Source organism: Phragmites australis, chromosome 19, assembly GCF_958298935.1.
Source record: "Phragmites australis chromosome 19, lpPhrAust1.1, whole genome shotgun sequence".
Classification (NCBI taxonomy): Eukaryota; Viridiplantae; Streptophyta; class Magnoliopsida; order Poales; family Poaceae; genus Phragmites; species Phragmites australis.
The window spans coordinates 4,667,643-4,685,736 of record NC_084939.1 but is presented as its reverse complement, the minus strand read 5'-3'; positions in this window follow the sequence as shown (position 1 = coordinate 4,685,736).

The window sequence follows — 18,094 nt, the reverse complement described above, 5'->3', positions numbered from 1 at the left end:
CTGGTGCAAGCTCGAAAGCAGCTGAAGTAAAAGTAGAGGTTGCATGACTCTCTGTTAGTGTAGAAGAAGCAAGAACTAGCTCGGGTGCAGGTGTGATGGAAGTAGTGGATCATCCTCATCATCACTGAGAGTTGGAAGGTCACCATCTATGAAGATGCTTTCGCCAATATCTTTGTCACCTGCACACTCAAAAGCAAAACTAGCACTCAGGGTTGATTCATCAAAAGTCACACATGACAAGATTCTATGATGGTGTTAGTGTCAAGATTATAAACTCTATAAGGATGGCCATTTAGGGAATACTCTAAGAAAATTCAATCGGAAGAACGTGACTTGAAGTTGTCAAGATTGCTACACTTTAGAATGAAGCATCAACAGCGAAAAACTCTCAAATGTGAAACATTCAGCTTCCTCCCAAAGCACAACTCAAAAGAAATCAAATTCAAAATCAAGTGCAAGAAAATCAGATTGGAGATATAGCAAATTGTGATAATAGCCTCTGCCCAAAACTTTCTAGGAGTCCTATGTTCCAGCCATCTCCACTAAAGTACGATTCTTTCTCTCAACCATACCATTCTGCTGAGGAACGCATGGGGCAGAAAATTGATACTCAATAATATGTTTAAGACAGAAAGCATCAAAGAGATATTTTTTGAACTCGGTGTCATTATCACCATGAATTGCTTTTAATGCACCAGGGAGTCCTTGAACAATCTTAAAGGTAAGCTCTGAAAGTGTGAGAACACTTCATCCTTACTCACAAGAAAGAAGACCCAAGAGTAAAGAGAGAAATCATCAACAATGACAAGTACAAACCACTTCCCACTAGCTAAACAAACCGTAGAAGGACCAACAATGTCCATATGGAGAAATTCTCTCAATAGTTTAGTCATCACCAGATTAATTGGTCGATGAGACACGACAACCATGTTGCTATACCGACAATGAGCACAAATAAGGTTATTCTCAAACTTGAATTTGGGCAATCCACAGATCAAACCTAGGGCACTCAAACGAGAAAGCAAATCAAAACACATGTGCCCTAGTCTCCAATGCCACATCCAAAACTTAGAAGAGGGTTGAGCAATTAAGCATCGAGAAGAACCAACAGACTTAGAAAAATCAGCTCCAAAAACTCTGCCAACACTAGAAATCCAACAAATCAAAGCGTCTGAAGGATCAAGAACTCTAGAAGTATCGTGTTTGAAACACACTTGCAAGTCCTTATCCAACAATTGAGATACAGAAAGCAAATTATATCCCAAATACTCTACCAAAGCTACATCTTTAAGAGTGAAACTCTCATTCACCTTTACCATACCTTTGGCTTTCACCCTTCCTTTCCGGTTATCACCGAAAGTGATGTACTCGTGTCTCTTTGTCGGGGTAAGGCTGAAGAATCAGGATGAATCTCTGGTCATATGGCGTGAACAACCAAAGTCGATGAGCCACTTGTTCTCCAGGCCTCCGCCTGCCACCTACATATGAGAAGAATAACATGTGGACGGCTCAGTACTGGGGTTAGAGAAAAAACCTATTGGGAATCCAGTACGGGGTCATTCGCCCTAAAGAAATAGAAGCAGGTGTATTTAAATCAATACTAGTGAGTTTAGGGTGAGTGTCACGATAGGAAAAATGTGGTCCGCCAAAACGATATAACTCAAAACCTCTTACATGTGAACAAAAACCATATGAATCATGGTATGTGTCGGTGTATCAGGAACCGGGGGTCCCCGAATCCCGAGGCCAGGCCAGCCATCCGCCACATGGCGACATCCCGCGAGGTCTCTCCTGTAGGATGAGAAAAGGTTAAGTCCCGGGAGAAGGTGCTCGGGGCCACAGTCGGTGGTCCCCGAGTACCCCAGTTCCCCGATAATCCACGGAATCATAGTACCGGGAAGAAAGTGCTCGGGGAGGTGTACGGTCACCCCTGAGCACCCTAGTCCCCCGACGATCAGAAGAGCTAAGTTCCGGGAGAGAGTGCTCGGGGCTGCGTGCGGCGGCCCCTGAGCACTCGGTTCCCCGAGGATCCGTACAAGAGTGCTCGGGGCTGCGTGCGGCAGCCCCCGAGCACTCGGTTCCCCGAGGGTCTGTGCAAGAGTGCTCGGGAGAGAGTGCTCGGGGAGGTGAACAGTACCCCCGAGCACTCGACACCCCTGGGACAAGGAAAGGCATTCCCGGGGGAGAGTGCTCGGGGATGTGAACAGTACCCCCGAGCACTCGATACCCCAACGACCCAGAAAGACCCCCGAGGGGCCTACCGATGTGGTGTCAACCAGTCAAAGGCCCGATGCCGCATTTAATGAGCGTGCGTGGCCTGACGCCTCCAACTGCTCCCGCCGCGCTCAGTGTCAGTCCCTGCCATATTTTGGCAGAGAGGCGTGGGGTTATTAATTGCACGGGTCCCGTCCCGTGCCATCCGGCTTGTCTCAGGATAACGTCGTAAGGATCAAGGCGTTCCGTCTGCCGCGCTGCTGTGGCAGGGGAACAAGACAGGGCGGGCACGCCGGGTTGCTCTGCGGCTGCCCGGTGGGCCCTCTCCACGGCGCCCGTTGCCAGGGCATTTATGGTGACGGGTGACCGGGCGTGCGACTCATTTTTCACCCCCGGTCACTTCGACCAGAGGAAATGATGACGCCCTTTCCATTTATGGCATCTCAGAACTCGAGCCCCCTCCTTCCGTTCGGGGCATGTCACGGCCGGCGAGTACTTAAAGCAGCCGGCGGCACAGAAGCAAGGGCGACAGAACAAGAGACGAAGAATAGCAAAACAGAGACCACGAGGAGACACGAAGAACACAGCGCAAGAGAACACTGTGAGGAAGGCTGAGCCCAGTCCCAGCCGAAGAACAAGGAGCCTCAAGCTCTTAGGTAGACCAACATTCTTGTAACTAGAAACATCCTTGAGGGACTTCCTCAGGACAGTTATAGTATCCATACAGGAGTAGGGTATTACGCCCCCGTGCGACCCAAACCTGCCTAAATTCTGGTGCATTTACTTCTTCTTGCACTAGGTCAACTCCTGCACCACCGGCCGTTGCATTCATTCCTATTTATTTCTCCGATGAACTTATTCAGTATCATCCCCCCTGCCGAATCTCTAAAAAGGGGTCTCTCGAGATCCCTGCGACTGGAGTTAATCCTCCGACAGCTGGCATGCCAGGTAGGGGGGAAGCATCCCTGGATTTGTTTGTTTGTTTATTTTCTTTCACAGAAAAAATGGCCGGTGGTCACCGCCTCCAGCGTTCCGGCTCCAGTTCCAGCGGGGAAATGCAGCCCCTCGCACAGGAGGCCGTAGCCGCTGCTGCGTCCCAGCAGCAGCCGTGGTCTGCACGTGCGGCGTTCCCCTCCCAAGGGGACCGAGGCGCTGGGCCCAGCAGGGCCGCCGCCGCCATCGCCGGTGCACCATCAGACCCCGAGCCGGTGGTCGAAACTCCTGCCGCCAGGTCCTCATCTGGACAGCGCCGGGCGCCTCTCCGGGGTAGGCTCACCTTCGGCGAGGCCAGCCCCGGGAGCGCGCTGCTTGCGACGCACGCTCTCCTCAGGCATCCGCCAGTCCAGGCGATGGCGGAAACCCCGGAGGGCCGCTGGCTCCAAGAAGTCGCTGCCCTGGTCGGCACTGCTCGCCGCCAGGTGCTGGCCGAAAGTTCTCGCGCCACCACCCATCGTGGCGCCGCCAGAACCGGCCCATCGTCGGGTAACGTTCGCACAGGCCGGGGGGCCTCCAAGCGGAGCGCCGCCTCCCTGGCCGCCTCCGGAGCCCAGGACCTCCGCTTACGTCTCAACGAGCGGAGGGGCTTCGAAGATGCGCGTGTCACTCTCGAGCGCCAGCGGGAGACCCGACAGGAGGCCGAAGCTGAGGACCAGTTTTCCTCTTTGCCGTCCTATGATCGCCAGGATTCCCTGGCTCGTCGGCGTTCACCGCCAAGGAACGCCACTCGCGCCACAGGGAACGGCACCGGCTGTCGTGCCTTCACTAGCGAGCTCCGTCGGGTCAAATGGCCCTCCAAGTTCCGCCCCGAGCTGCCGGAGAAGTACGACGGGTCCATCGACCCCGTTGAGTTCCTCCAGATATACACTACGGCCGTTCAGGCGGCCGGTGGCAGTGAGAAGGTGATGGCTAATTATTTCCATATTGCCTTGAGGGGCTCTGCCCGTTCTTGGCTCATGAACTTACCCCCAGGGTCTATTAGCTCCTGGGATGATCTTTGCCACCAGTTCATGGCTAATTTTCAGGGCACGTTCACGCGCCCCGGCTTGGAGTGCGACCTCCACGCCATTAAGCAGCAGGAGGGGGAGACGCTGCGGTGCTTTATTCAGCGCTTCAGCCACGTCCGTAACACTATCCCGCGGATAGCCCCCCACGCTGTTATCGTCGCCTTCCGGCAGGGCGTCCGCGACGAGCGGATGCTTGAGAAGCTAGGTACACACGAGATCGAGACCACTGCGGAACTCTTCGCGCTGGCCGACAAGTGCGCCAAGGCAGCGGAGGCGCGGGCTTGGCATGCTCCGCGCCCCGAGCGCCCCGCCGCCGACCAACCAAGTTTTTCCCGCTCCGACAGGCGGGAAAAGAAAAGGAGAAGGAGGCGCGAGGCCGCTCCCGTCGAACTGGCCCAGGGCCCCGCCCATAGGCCGGTCCAAGAGCCTGACCGCCGGCAAGAACGCTGGGCGGCCGCCGACAGACGGCCTGCGCCCGTGAGAGCCCCGGCCAGGGCCCCTCCTAGGACTCTGGCTCCCGCAAGGGCTCCGGCCCCCGCCCGGGCTCCCGCTCCAGCAAGGGCCCCCGCTCCTGCGGGGCCCGAGGCAGGCAAATGGTGCCCAATCCACCAGACCAGATGGCATGACCTCATGGAGTGCCGTACGGTCAAGGGCCTCGTCAAGCAGCGCCAGAGGGAGCGCGACGAGTCCCGCGGGGGAGGTGACGCTGAGGCCGCCCCCAGCAAAGCAGAGCTCGGCTTTCAGGAGCCCGAGCATACCATCACCTTCATTGACGGAGGCGCCTATACGCCTTCCTCACGGCGCGGCATCAAGACCATGCGGCGCGAGGTATGCTCGGTAACCCCGAGCGAAGAGGCCACAAGGCCCCTGAGATGGTCGAACGCCCCGATCACGTTCAGTATAGCCGATCACCCCGCCAGTACTGCAGGCGTGGGGCGACTACCCTTGGTAGTGTCCCCCACCATCTGCAATGTAAGGGTCGGCAGGGTGCTGATCGACGGGGGCGCAGGCCTCAACCTCCTCTCCAAGGAGGCCTTCGAGAAGCTGCAGGTGCCCTCCAGGCGCCTAAAGCCGTCACTTCCGTTCTGTAGGGTGACACCCAGGCACTCCCTGCCCATCGGGCAGGTCGAGCTACCCGTGACCTTCGGGAGTCGGGACAACTTCCGCACGGAGAACATCCTCTTCGACGTCGTGGAGCTCCCCCTCGCCTACAACGCCATTCTTGGGCGTCCGGCGCTCGCAAAGTTCATGATGGCTGCGCACTATGCGTATCTCACGGTCAAGATGCCGGGCCCAGCAGGCCCCATCTCCGTGACCGCCGACTCTGGCGGCGCCGTCTCCTGCGTCGAGAAGTCATACCTGGCCTTGGTCTCAGCTGAGGCTGAGGTTGAAGGCTGTCCAGGAGGCTCGGGACCCTCTTCATCCAAACCCCGACTCACCGCTGACGCCTCCGTTCCTACAAAGGAGGTCGTAGTGGGCGAAGACGCCTCCCAGGTCATCCGAATCGGCGGTGACCTGGACTGCAAATAGGAAAGCGCGCTCGTCACCTTCCTCCGGGCTAACACCGATGTGTTTGCTTGGCAACCGTCCGACATGCCCGGGATCCCTAGGGAGGTGATCGAGCACCACTCGGCTGTGCGCCCGGACGCACGCCCGGTGAAGCAGAAGGTCCGGCGGCAGGCGCCTGAGCGCCAGGAATTCATCCGGGAGCAAGTCAGCAAGCTCCTTGACGCCGGATTTATCTGAGAAGTCCTCCACCCCGAGTGGCTGGCAAATCCAGTTATCGTCCCGAAGGCCAACGGCAAGCTCCGCATGTGCGTGGACTACACCGATCTAAACAAGGCTTGCCCTAAAGATCCTTTTCCTTTGCCCCGCATAGATCAAATTGTAGATGCAACCGCGGGATGTGATCTTTTGTGTTTTTTAGATGCAAACTCTGGTTATCACCAGATTCGCATGGCCATAGAGGATGAAGAAAAAACTGCTTTTACCACCCCGGTGGGGACTTATTGTTATATGTCAATGCCTTTTGGTTTGCGCAACGCTGGGTCTTCTTTCTAGCGCGCTATTCGCATCACCCTTGATTCGCAGGTTGGCCGCAACGTCGAGGCCTACCTCGATGATCTCGTGGTCAAATCCCGAGACCACGCCACCCTGCTCAAAGACCTTGCCGAGACTTTTAATAGTCTGCGCACTACCCGCCTGAAGCTCAACCCCAAGAAATGTGTTTTTGTGGTACCTGCGGGCAAACTCCTTGGTTTCTTGGTTTCCAGCCGAGGGATCGAGGCCAATCCAGAGAAGATCCAGGCCATCGAGCAGATGCGACCCCCGGATCGACTCAAGGAGGTTCAGCATCTCGCTGGCTGCATGGCGGCCCTCGGGCGCTTCATCTCCAAACTTGGGGAGCAGGGGCTCCCCCTCTTCAAGCTTCTGAAGAAGACCGGTCATTTCGACTGGACGCCGGAGGCCGAGCAGGCCTTCCATGATCTGAAGAAGTATCTCACCTCACCACCCGTGCTAGTGGCTCCGTCTGAAGGTGAGCCACTGCTACTCTACGTCTCGGCCACTCCTCAGGTCGTAAGCATGGTGCTGGTGGTAGAGCGCGACGAGTGCGCGGGGCCAGGTGCTGGGTCCCAGCTCCCGGCCGCCCCCGGGCACTCCCCCGTCCTCGCGGCTCCCCCCGAGCAGAGGGTCGAGCCCGAGCACTTGGCTCCCCCCGAGCAGGGGGTAGAGCCCGAGCACACGGCTCCTCCCGACCAGGGAACAGAGCCCGAGCACCCGGCCAGCCCCGACCACGTCGCCGAGCCTGGGGGCTGTAACAGCCCCTCGGGTGAGGCCGCGGTCCGGGCCCCCCGAGTACAGCGACCGGTGTACTTCATTAGTGAAGTCCTCCAGGAGACCAAAACAAGGTACCCCCAGGCTCAGAAGCTGCTCTACACCGTGCTCGTCGCTTCCCGGAAGTTGCGCCACTACTTCCAAGCGCACAGGGTCTCGGTGGTTACCACGTACCCACTGGGACCTATCCTCCGGAACAAAGAAGGCACTGGGCGTGTAGTCAAATGGGCGGTGGAGCTGGCGGAGTTCGACCTGCACTTTGTCAGTCGCCAGGCGATCAAAAGCCAAGCACTCTCTGACTTCGTGGTAGAATGGACACCCGTCCCTAAGGTCGTCCCAGAAGAGATCTCTGCATATCCCGGGCACGATGTGCCGGGGTACTGGATCATGCATTTCGACGGTTCCCTCTCGCTGAAAGGCGCGGGGGCTGGAGTGGTTCTCACCTCCCCAACGGGTGAAGAACTCCGGTACGTCGTGCAGCTGCAGTTCCGCGCATCCAACAAGATGGCGGAATATGAGGGTCTCATCGCTGGCCTCTGAGCCGCGGTGGGCCTCGGGATTCATCGCCTCCTGGTCAAGGGAGACTCCCAGCTGGTGGTCAACCAGGTATCCAAAGAGTACCAGTGCACGGATCCTCAAATGGCGGCGTATGTGGCGGTAGTCAGGAAGCTGGAGAAGCGCTTCGACGGCCTGGAGCTGCGGTACATCCCTCGCCGCGACAACGCTCTGGCCGACGACCTCTCCCGCTTGGCCTCCTCCCGTGCCGCGTCTCTGCCGGAGTCTTTGAAGAAAGACTCACACGGCCTTCCATCCTACCTACCGAACAGGGTGAAGGGGAAACCTCGAACTCAATTCAGGGGACCCCGGCGGCGCCCTCGGTGGGAAGCCCCGTCAGGGTGCCGCCGTCCAGCGAGTGCACTGCGCTTGCTGAATGTTCTCAAGACGCCTCGTGGATGGATGACATCCGAGGGTACTTGAAGGAAAAGTTCCTCCTCGGGGATGAGACGTCTGCCGAAAGAGTTGCTCGGCAGTCCAAACGCTATGCCATAGTAGATGGGGATCTCTACCGGCGTAGCGCAGGCGGAATTCTCCTGAAATGCATCTCCCGGGCAGAAGGCGGTGAGCTTCTCACTGAGATCCACGAGGGCGAGTGCGGTGGCCATGCATCGTTCCGCACGCTGGTCGGGAAGGCCTTCCGGCAAGGTTTCTACTGCCCTATAGCTCTCCAGGATGCTTCCGAGCTGGTTCAGCGCTGCAGACCGTGCCAGTTCCATGCAAAGCAGATTCACCAGCCAGCTCAGGCTCTTCCCACCATCACCCTATCGTGGCCTTTCGTGGTCTGGGGGCTGGACATTCTGGGTCCATTCCCCCGAGCAATCGGGGGCTATGAGTACCTCTACGTCGCCATCGACAAGTTCACCAAATGGCCGGAGGCGGTCCCAGTCATCAAGGTGACCAAGAACACGGCGCTCCAATTCATCCGCGGCATCACCAGTCTCTTTGGTATACCGAACCAGATCATCCCCGACAACGGCACCCAGTTCACAAGTGCCCTGTTCGGGGACTACTGCGAAGACCTCGGCATCAAGCTCTGCTTCGCCTCCGTCGCTCATCCTCAGAGTAACGAGCAGGTTGAGCGCGCCAACGCGGAGATACTAAAGGGGCTCAAAACCCGGACCTACGACGTGCTCGCAAAGCACGGGAAGGGGTGGGTCGACGAGCTGCCTGCCGTGCTATGGGCCAATCGGACCACGCCAAGCCGCGCTACTGGGGAGACTCCTTTCTTCCTCGTGTACGGTGTTGAGTCAGTCCTCCCCTCTGAGCTCACTCTAGGCTCCCCTCGGGTGCATGCCTACTCTGAATGCGAACAGGAGCAGCAGAGGCGCGACGACGTCGACTACTTGGAGGAGCGCTGGCGGCGTGCTGCCGTCCGGGCAGCCCGCTACCAACAAAGTTTGCGGCGCTACCATCAGCGCCATGTCCATGCCCGGTCTCTTGAGGTGGGGGATCTAGTTCTCCGACGCATCCAATCACGCGAAGGAAGGAATAAGCTGTCCCCTATGTGGGAAGGCCCCTTCACCGTGATCGGTGTCCCGCGAGAAGGCTCCTTCTGGCTGGCTGCAGAAGACGGGCAACAGCTCCCCAACTCATGGAACATCGAGCACCTGCGCAAGTTCTACCCGTAGATGACCATGATCGCGGCTCAGGTCAACTAGGCCGGGGGCTTCCCCCTCGCCCAAGTTGACCAGGGGCTACCACTAACTGGGTAAGTCACCCAACCTTGTAAAAAATTGTCAATACAGTATGAATGTTAATGTGCAATCATGTGTCAATTTCGTTTTTCTGGATTCCATATGTTTAACCTGTCTGGTGAGATGCTTGATTGTGCGAGAAAAGTTCGCTCTCTCTGTTTCCCCGCTGATAAAAGAATCCCGATCGGTATGCGCGCAGGCAGTTACCGCTGGCTTATGTCAGTTGTGGTAGGTTGTGGTGTTCGGTGTCGTGGCAGGCTCCCGGGCACTACCGAGCCTCTGGGGTTCTCGAGTAATCCTATCGCTCGAGCTGCTCGAGTAGTCCGGAGCCTAAGCCCCAGGGGCGGGCTGTCGGTGCTCGGTCTGGTCTGTCATACCCGGGCGCCACCGAACCATAGGACCTCTGGGTTATGCCTCTGTCTGCTCTTGTCCGCCGATCTGGGTATTCGAGAGGTCTCGGGTCGAAAACGAGAGCAGTCTATAACGAGTACCGCACTAACAAAGCGCACCAAGCAAAGAATTTCTCTATTTTTGCTCAAGTCACAGATCGACAATCAAAGCAAAAGTAGCTCGACCGTGAGGGCCTCAGTGCCTAGGTCGCTGCTCGGCCCCCAGGGTCCTCGGGTGGTCCTACCGCTCAAGCGTAAGTGGTCGAGATCGCCTGACCCCGGGCTCCTCATGCGCCCCTTGATGCTCGGGCGCCCCGGCTGCGGGAACCGAGTCCCCGGGCACCCCGAGCTCGGAGCGCATGCCCCTCCTGGATCGATTGGCCGAAAGGCTGACAGCTGTCCAGTGAGTGGTTAAATTTAGACAAATTTACATTCAATAATATTTGGTTCCCGAGTCATCTTCGGGGGCCCTCGTATTCTAATCTGCCCGGTGAGATGGTCTCCTCGCGCACAAAACCCTACCGCGTGTCCACTTTTTCCTAGAACAACAGAACGGCCCGTAGAAAGGTGTACCGTACGTGCGGTGATGTCCGATCGAAGTCTTTCATGGTGGTCGTGGTGTTCGGTCCGCTTTTACGGCCCCGAGCACTACCGAGTCCCTGGGCGCCTGGGTAATCCTATCACTCGAGCTGCTCGAGTAGTCCGAAGCCTAGGCCTCAGGGGTGGGCTGTCGGTGCTCGGTCCGGTCCGTCCTAAGCCCGGGAACCACCGAACCATGGGAACTCTTGGTCGCATTCCCGCCCGCGCGCGTCTCCAGTCTGCTGACTGAGTGGTCGCAAGGTGGAAAAGTGTTCACTGGTCTTGGAGTGCTCCGTGCTGGATCGATCCATCTCCCGAGCAAGGAAGTTCGTGACTTTGTCTTTTGACTTAACCGTTGCAGACTCGTGAGGGCTCGGGGGCTAAACGCACCAAGGAGGACGATCGGGACGACTTCCTTCTCGGGGAAGGAAAGGTCGGGGTCGATCCGACTGAGTACTCCTCGGGGCATCAAGTGAAAACAACGAAAACTACACTAAGTACTCAAAAATACTGGAGTTGCGACCCCAAAGAAAGGCTTCCATTATACTCACAAAGAAGGATAGCTGTTTTGAGGGATCACTCCCATATTTACATCAAGTCAAAAAGAAAAGAAGAAGGAAAAACTACAACAAAAGCCTAGTCGGAGTCGGAGCCTTCGTGGCCGCTCCTCGGGAATGGGGGTGGCGGCACCTCCCGCTTGAAACCGGCCGCCTCCTCGGCTTCAACCACCCCTTCCTGAGCCGGCTCCAGCGGGAAGTTCGGGTCTCGGCTCCGGTAGCAAGCCAGGACGTGTTCGGCCACTGCTTGGGCCACGCCACGCCCCTCCCGGGCGGCGAGTTCCTGGACGGCCCAGGGCAGCGCCTCGAGGCGCTCGCAGACCTGTTGGAAGCCCAGGGCGTACCGGCTAGGGCTTCCCCACTTCGTCTCCACGATGAGTTGCCCGAGTCCGGCCGCCGCCACGGACCGTTGCATCCGCCGGAGGGTGTCCTCCAGCATCAACTGTAGGCTGGCCCACGCGACCGAGGCGGCCTCGAGCTCCTCCTTCGCGATCCGCAGCCGTTCCTCGAGCCCCTAGCCCCTGACCGCGCCAGAAGAGCCGGCGCCGGGTGCATGACCCGCGGCCAGCTTTACCTGCCCCGCCAGGACGGACAAGGCCTGCTTGCGGGCGGCCAGCTCCGCCTCAGACTTGGCGATCCGCTCCTCCCTAGCAGCAGCGGCCGCCGCCGCCTCGGCAGCCTCCGCCTCCCGGTGGGCCAACAGGTCCTCCCGGGCGCCCAAGTCCGCCGCCGTTATCTCGGCGTCGGTCTCCCGGATCGCGATGTCCTCCTCCCGGTGTTGGAGATCCCCATCGACGTCCTGGAGTTCCTCCGCCCAGTGCTGGAGCTTGGCGTGGGTCCGGTCGACTTTGCCTTTCTAGCGAGCTAGGTCAGCCTGGAGGGCCTCCGCTGCCCTCTCGCGGTTCCCCGCCGCCTCCTCCCGCTCCTGCGCCTGCCTCTCCCTGGCAAGGGCCTCGGCAGCCTGCTGTCGCGACGCCTCGGCCAGGCGGGCGGCGTCTTCCCGCTCCCGCGCAACCTTCGCGCGGGTGTCCTCTAGAACCTTCCGCTCCCGCGCGACCTGCGCGTGGGCCTCCTCTAAGGCCTTCCGGCCCTCCTCCGTGGCACGCTGCTCGTCCTCGTTGGCGGCGCGCGCCGCGGCAAGCTGCGCTCTTTCCGTGGCTAGAGCGGTGCGCTCCGCCTCTCGCCGCGCCATCTCCTCCGCTACGACCACCTCCAGCCGCCCGATCACCTCCCGGGCGCTCCCCAGCACGACCGGGAGAGGTTCGGCGGGTTGGCTGGGCGGCGGCTGGGCGCTGGGTCCCCTACGAGCCTCCCACGGGGGGCTCGGGGTCCCCGAAAACTGCCACGCGGTCGCCAGCCCCGCACTCGACGCGCTTGGGGTGGGCTCGGTCGGCGCCGGACGTTCGGGCGGCGGCTGCGTCTCTGTCTCGGCCGCTGCGTCTGCTGGCTCCAGCATCGCCACCGTGTCCGCTGGCCCCAGCACCGCCGCCGCGTCTGTCGGCCGAGAAGCCCCTTCTCAGCCACCGCGTCCGCCGGCCCCAGCTCCGCTGCCGCGTCCGTTGGCTTCGTCTCTGCCGCCGTGTCCGCAGGCCCCGTCTCCACCGCCGCGCTTGCCAGCCCCGGCTCCGCCGGCGCGCTCGGCTCAGGGGCTGGTGCCGGCCTCGGTGCCTCCGGCCGCCCCTGGCTCTCAGCGGCACTCCTAGGCGACCTGCAGGAGAAGAACAAAGATCAAAGTCAAAATCCAGAACTTAGTTCGGGCAAAACACGCCCAAGAAAGAATGAAGGACGAAACTTACGCGGTTGTGGGTCTTCGGTATTACCATCTTGCTGCCGAAATCCTGAACTACGGGCTCGATGGCGCTGGCCCGGAGTCCTCCCTCCTTCTCTTCTGCCGGGGGTTCTGCGGGGCCACCGCGTGGTCTCCGGGCGTCGGATCGGGCCCAAGCAGACCAAAGTGCGGTTCCAGAACCGCGGATGCCGCCCCCACCGACGGCCCCGCGCTGGGCGGCTGGCCGTCCCGGCTCCCCCCCTCGCCTGGCGACGGCGACGGCGGGGATTCCAGCACAAGAGTGAAGAGCTGGGGGCGCTTCCCCGGTCCTCCGGCGCCGGCGCTGCTCCGCTGCCGGCGGTGCCTCCTCCTCCGGTGCGGCGGCTGCTGCCCGCAGTAGCCCCACTGCTGGCCTGCGGCTCGCCGCTCGTGGCGCCCGGGCCCCCAGTTCACGCCGGACCGCTTGCGGCCTCCTCGCCGGCCGCCTCATCCAACCCGGGGATCTCAGCAGTCTCGGGACTCCGGCGCCTCGGCCGGTCGACCAACCCCTGGGAGTCGAACTCCGGCAGCTTCGCCTGGATAGCCACCCGCTCAGGATTGGCGCAGAGCGCCATTTCTTTCCACGGGAGCTCCGCCCGGCTCATCTCATCCACCCCGGTCACCACCCGGAGCATGCCCCTCAACTCCGCCGTGCCCAGGTCCCAGTCCTCGCCGATCTGCGTCCGGGTGATGTCCTCAGGGCCGGTGTAGAGCCAGCAAGGCCGGGCCCGCTCCTGCAGGGGCGCCAGATGGTGGCGTAGGAAGTCCGCCACCACCATCACCGAGGTGAGCCCAGCGTCGCACAGGAACCTGATGCGCTCCAAGACCGGCTCCAGCCGCGCATCCGTCGGCGGCGGCACTTCCCAGGTCACCTTCTGGGGCTCCGCCGCCACCTTCGGCAGGGTGAGACGGTCATGGGGGTCGACGTCGACGTAGAACCAATCGCGACGCCATTCCTCCCACTTGCTTCGCAGCACCTGGGGGATGTATCGCTCCCCCAGGCCGTCCCGCAGCCGGAAGCTGCAGCACCCCACGACGTCCGCGGTGGAAAAGCCCCTCTTCTTCCCTGCAGATCGCAGCGCGAAGAAATGCCGGAAGAGTGTCACCGATGGCGGCACTCCCACGAACATCAAGCAGAAGTGGGCGAAGACCGCCAGGATGACGACCGAATTGGGGCTCAGGTGCACCAGCTGGATCCCGTAGGTGTCAAGGATTTGAAGAAAAAACGTGGAGAACGGCGGCACCAGCCCGGCCATCATAAAAGAGGTGAATAGGACGATGCGCCCCGGGCAGGTCGTTGCCGGTAGGAAGCTCGCCGGCGTCACCACCAGGGCCCCCTGCTGGCCCTTGGGGACCAACAACTTCCTGATCTTCCCCGCCGCCTCTTCGTTCGACAGGCGAGACTCCGGCAGCACACCGTCTGAAGTCCTGTCGCGGCGGCTTCCTCCAGCTCTCGGCATTTCATCGGGGGGGGGGGGGGATGGTCTGGACGGTGGAGAAGGAAATGTGCTCTGATCGCCTAGGGAGATCCTAAGGGCTCAAGAGCGTGAAGAAAGCAAGGGCTGGATCACGAGATGGTGTAAAGAGGAGGGTGGTTCGCTCCCCTCCTCCTTTTATACCTCAGGGAATTCAAACGTCTCCTGCCACGGCACACTCGGTGGGACGGTTTCCTCGATCGGCGTAACCGCCAGGCGAGTCTCCCATAGGTCGTGCGGTGTCAACGGTTGCCAGGCGTATTTTCCTCGATCTAGGTGGCTGCCGCGCGTGCCGCCTGCTCTGTCATCACGCAACGCCCGTCCCGTTGTCATGCCCTTCGGGAGTTGTGTGGACGCATGTCCATTCAGCTCCCCGTTGGGTCGTACCGAAAGCCCGGACCGAAGGAACCACCTTCTGAAAGCTCGCCACATGGCGTGTGCCGGCTTCGGTCTCGTTCGCGACGAAGGGCCCATCCGCAATCTCTGGGCCATTGCCTGCCAATGGGCCCGGGGGCTACTGTCGGTGTATCAGGAACCGGGGGTCCCCGAATCCCCAGGCCAGGCCAGCCATCCGCCACATGGCGACATCCCGCGAGGTCTCTCCTGTAGGATGAGAAAAGGTCAAGTCCCGGGAGAAGGTGCTCGGGACCACAGTCGGTGGTCCCCGAGTACCCTAGTTCCCCGATGATCCACAGAATTCAAGTACCGGGAAGAAAGTGCTCGGGGAGGTGTACGGTCACCCCTGAGCACCCTAGTCCACTGCCGATCAGAAGAGCTAAGTTCCGGGAGAGAGTGCTCGGGGCTGCGTGCGGTGGCCCCTGAGCACTCGGTTCCCCGAGGATCCGTACAAGAGTGCTCGGGAGAGAGTGCTCGGGGCTACGTGCGGCAGCCTCCGAGCACTCGGTTCCCCGAGGGAACATGCAAGAGTACTCAGGAGAGAGTGCTCGGGGAGGTGAACAGTACCCCCGAGCACTCGACACCCCTGGGACAAGGAAAGGCATTCCCGGGGGAGAGTGCTCGGGGATGTGAACAGTACCCCCGAGCACTCGGTACCCCAACGACCCAGAAAGACCCCCGAGGGGCCTACCGATGAGGTGTCAACCAGTCAAAGGTCCGAGGCCGCATTTAATGAGCGTGCGTGGCCTGACGCCTTCAACTGCTCCCGCCGCGCTCAGTGTCAGTCCCTGCCATGTTTTGGCAGAGAGGCGTGGGGTTATTAATTGCACGGGTCCCGTCCCGTGCCATCCGGCTTGTCTCGGGATAACGTCGTAAGGATCAAGGCGTTCCGTTTGCCGCGTTGTTGTGGCAGGGGAACAAGACAGGGCGGGCACGCCGGGTTGCTCTGCGGCTGCCCGGTGGGCCCTCTCCACGGCGCCCGTTGCCAGGGCATTTATGGTGACGGGTGACTGGGCGTGCGACGTATTTTCCACCCCCGGTCACTTCGCCCAGAGAAAATGATGACACTATTTCCATTTATGGCATCTCGGAACTCGAGCCCCCTCCTTCCGTTCGGGGCATGTCGCGGCCGGCGAGTACTTAAAGCAACCGGTGGCACAGAAGCAAGGGCGACAGAACAAGAGACGAAGAATAGCAAAATAGAGACCACGAGCAGACACGAAGAACACAGCGTAAGAGAACACTGTGAGGAAGGCTGAGCCCAGTCCCAGCCGAAGAACAAGGAGCCTCAAGCTCTTAGATAGACCAATATTCTTGTAACTAGCAACATCCTTGAGGGACTTCCTCAGGACAGTTATAGTATCCATACAGGAGTAGGGTATTACGCCCCTGTGCGGCCCGAACCTGTCTAAATTCCGGTGCATTTACTTCTTCTTGCACTAGGTCAACTCTCCCACCACCGGCCGTTGCATTCATTCCTATTTATTTCTCCGACGAACTTATTCAGGATCATCCCCCCGATCGAATCTCTAAAAAGGGGTCTCTTGGGATCCCTGCGACTGGAGTTAATCCTCCGACAGTATGATTCACGCTGGTCACCACCTCTAGGAGGAGGCTGAGGAGCGCTTGAGACTCATAAGTAAGAACAAGGAAAAAACTCATGTACAACAAAAAAGGGACAGTACATGTCCCGAATGCTTCACTCCCACTCATGCCACTCATCTCTCCTACGACAAAAGAAAAACACAATAAGGTGATCTTCTCTCTGACAGTAGGTGCAATGGTAGTGTCTCTCAAGAACTTGACTGCATGTCAACACTAGCCTTCTCAAAGAGGCTCTCAACTTGGGTTGTAGAGCTCTCTTAAGTTGTAGTGTGGCTTTATTCTTTGTGGGTTATGGAGTGAGTTTCTTGATGGGTTATGATGTGGCATTGATTTTAGACTTCTCGGCTTCTAGGATAGTAGGTGAGGTAAAAACAGTCTTATCAACCCCATTATAAGCCATCATCTCAAAACCCAATCCCAAGGCTAAACTTCCCTTATCAGCACACATCTTGATCTTGGTCAAGATAAAATTTATTTTACCCTTGTCTTCCGAGCACTTCTCCACAAGAGAAAGGAGGTACTCATTTTCAGCCATAAGCTTCTCAACTTGCCCTCTAACCCAGCTGAGCTTGTCCTTCAGGACGATGTAGGTAGAACAATTTGGCTGCACATCCTTAAAACTCTCAGCACTCTCGAATTTAGACTCTAGCTCCTTTATGCGCTTGGCTTTCACATCAACATCCTTTGAGAGTAAATGACAATTCTTGCAAGCACCTAAGAGAGTAGGTATAGACTTTTCCTCAAGAAACTTCTTCTCGGTAGTCTCAAACTGACTAGCGATTTGAGCATGCAAAATCTGAAGTTCGGCAAGCTCACTCATGACCATAAGATAATTATCACACTCCTCATCATTGGCCCTAGATTTAAGCAACTCAAGCTCGAAGATGAACACTCTAGCCTAGACTTGAGTTCTTTAACCTCACGAACCGCTTTCTTAAGCAATGTATACTAGCAAACAAGCGCATCATTCAAGGTATCAACCTAAATAGAAAGCTGGTCATAGGAGTGTGATACATCAGAAGAATCAAGCTCGAGGTCGCTGTCGTTGTCGTCCGTCATGAAGCAAAGGCCGGTGAAGTTCATGGCCTTCTTCTTGTTCTTCACGGGCTACTCCTCCTCGCTTGAGGAAGTGTCAACATCGCTGAGCGCTGCCACGAATTCCCTTGAAGCCACCTTAGTCGTCTTCTTAGCCATCTTGTCACGATTCTTGAAGAAGGGCTTCTTGGACTTCTTGTGCTTGTCATGGTTGTGGTCTTCCCTATTCTTGAGCTCATGGTAGTCCGCCTTGAAGTGGGTGGTGTCACTAAACTCAAAGCAGGATCGAGAACCACCCCTTCTTCGGTCTCGGCGGTTTTTGTAGAAGCGGGTGAACTTCTTCACAATCAGTGCAAGATTCTCATCATCAAGCACATCCACCTGCTCCTCTATGATAAAGACTAAGGAAGACAAAATAAATCCACTCGGTGAAGTGTTAGCACAAGAAAAGCTAGTTTCACCCTGATTGCCACCACTAGGTTTAGAAACCAACGCTATGTTCTGAGACAGGGGGTTTCCAAGACCTATCTGAGCCGCCTTGACTATCTCAGTGGACTTGAGCTTGCTGAAGAGTTCATCATAAGTCAATATGTCATAACTGGATGACTATTTAATGCTCGAGATCTTAACTTTCCATATGCTATGGTGAAGAGCATGGAGAAGTTTGATCGCTCTCTCGTGATCAGAATAGGGAAAAATATCAGTGGATTTAAGGTTGCTAATAATGCTATTAAATCTAGCAAACATAGCATCCAAGGATTCACCAAGCCCTTACACAAGTATTTGATATTCTTGATTGTATGTGCTCTGATGCCTAGCCTTGATTTGGTTGGTACCCTCATGAAAAACACTAAGTGTAGTCCAAATCTCATGGGTAGTACGAAGGTGTTGTACTCTGTCAAATTCATTCCGACTCAGACTTGTGAACAGAATATTTCTGATCTTAT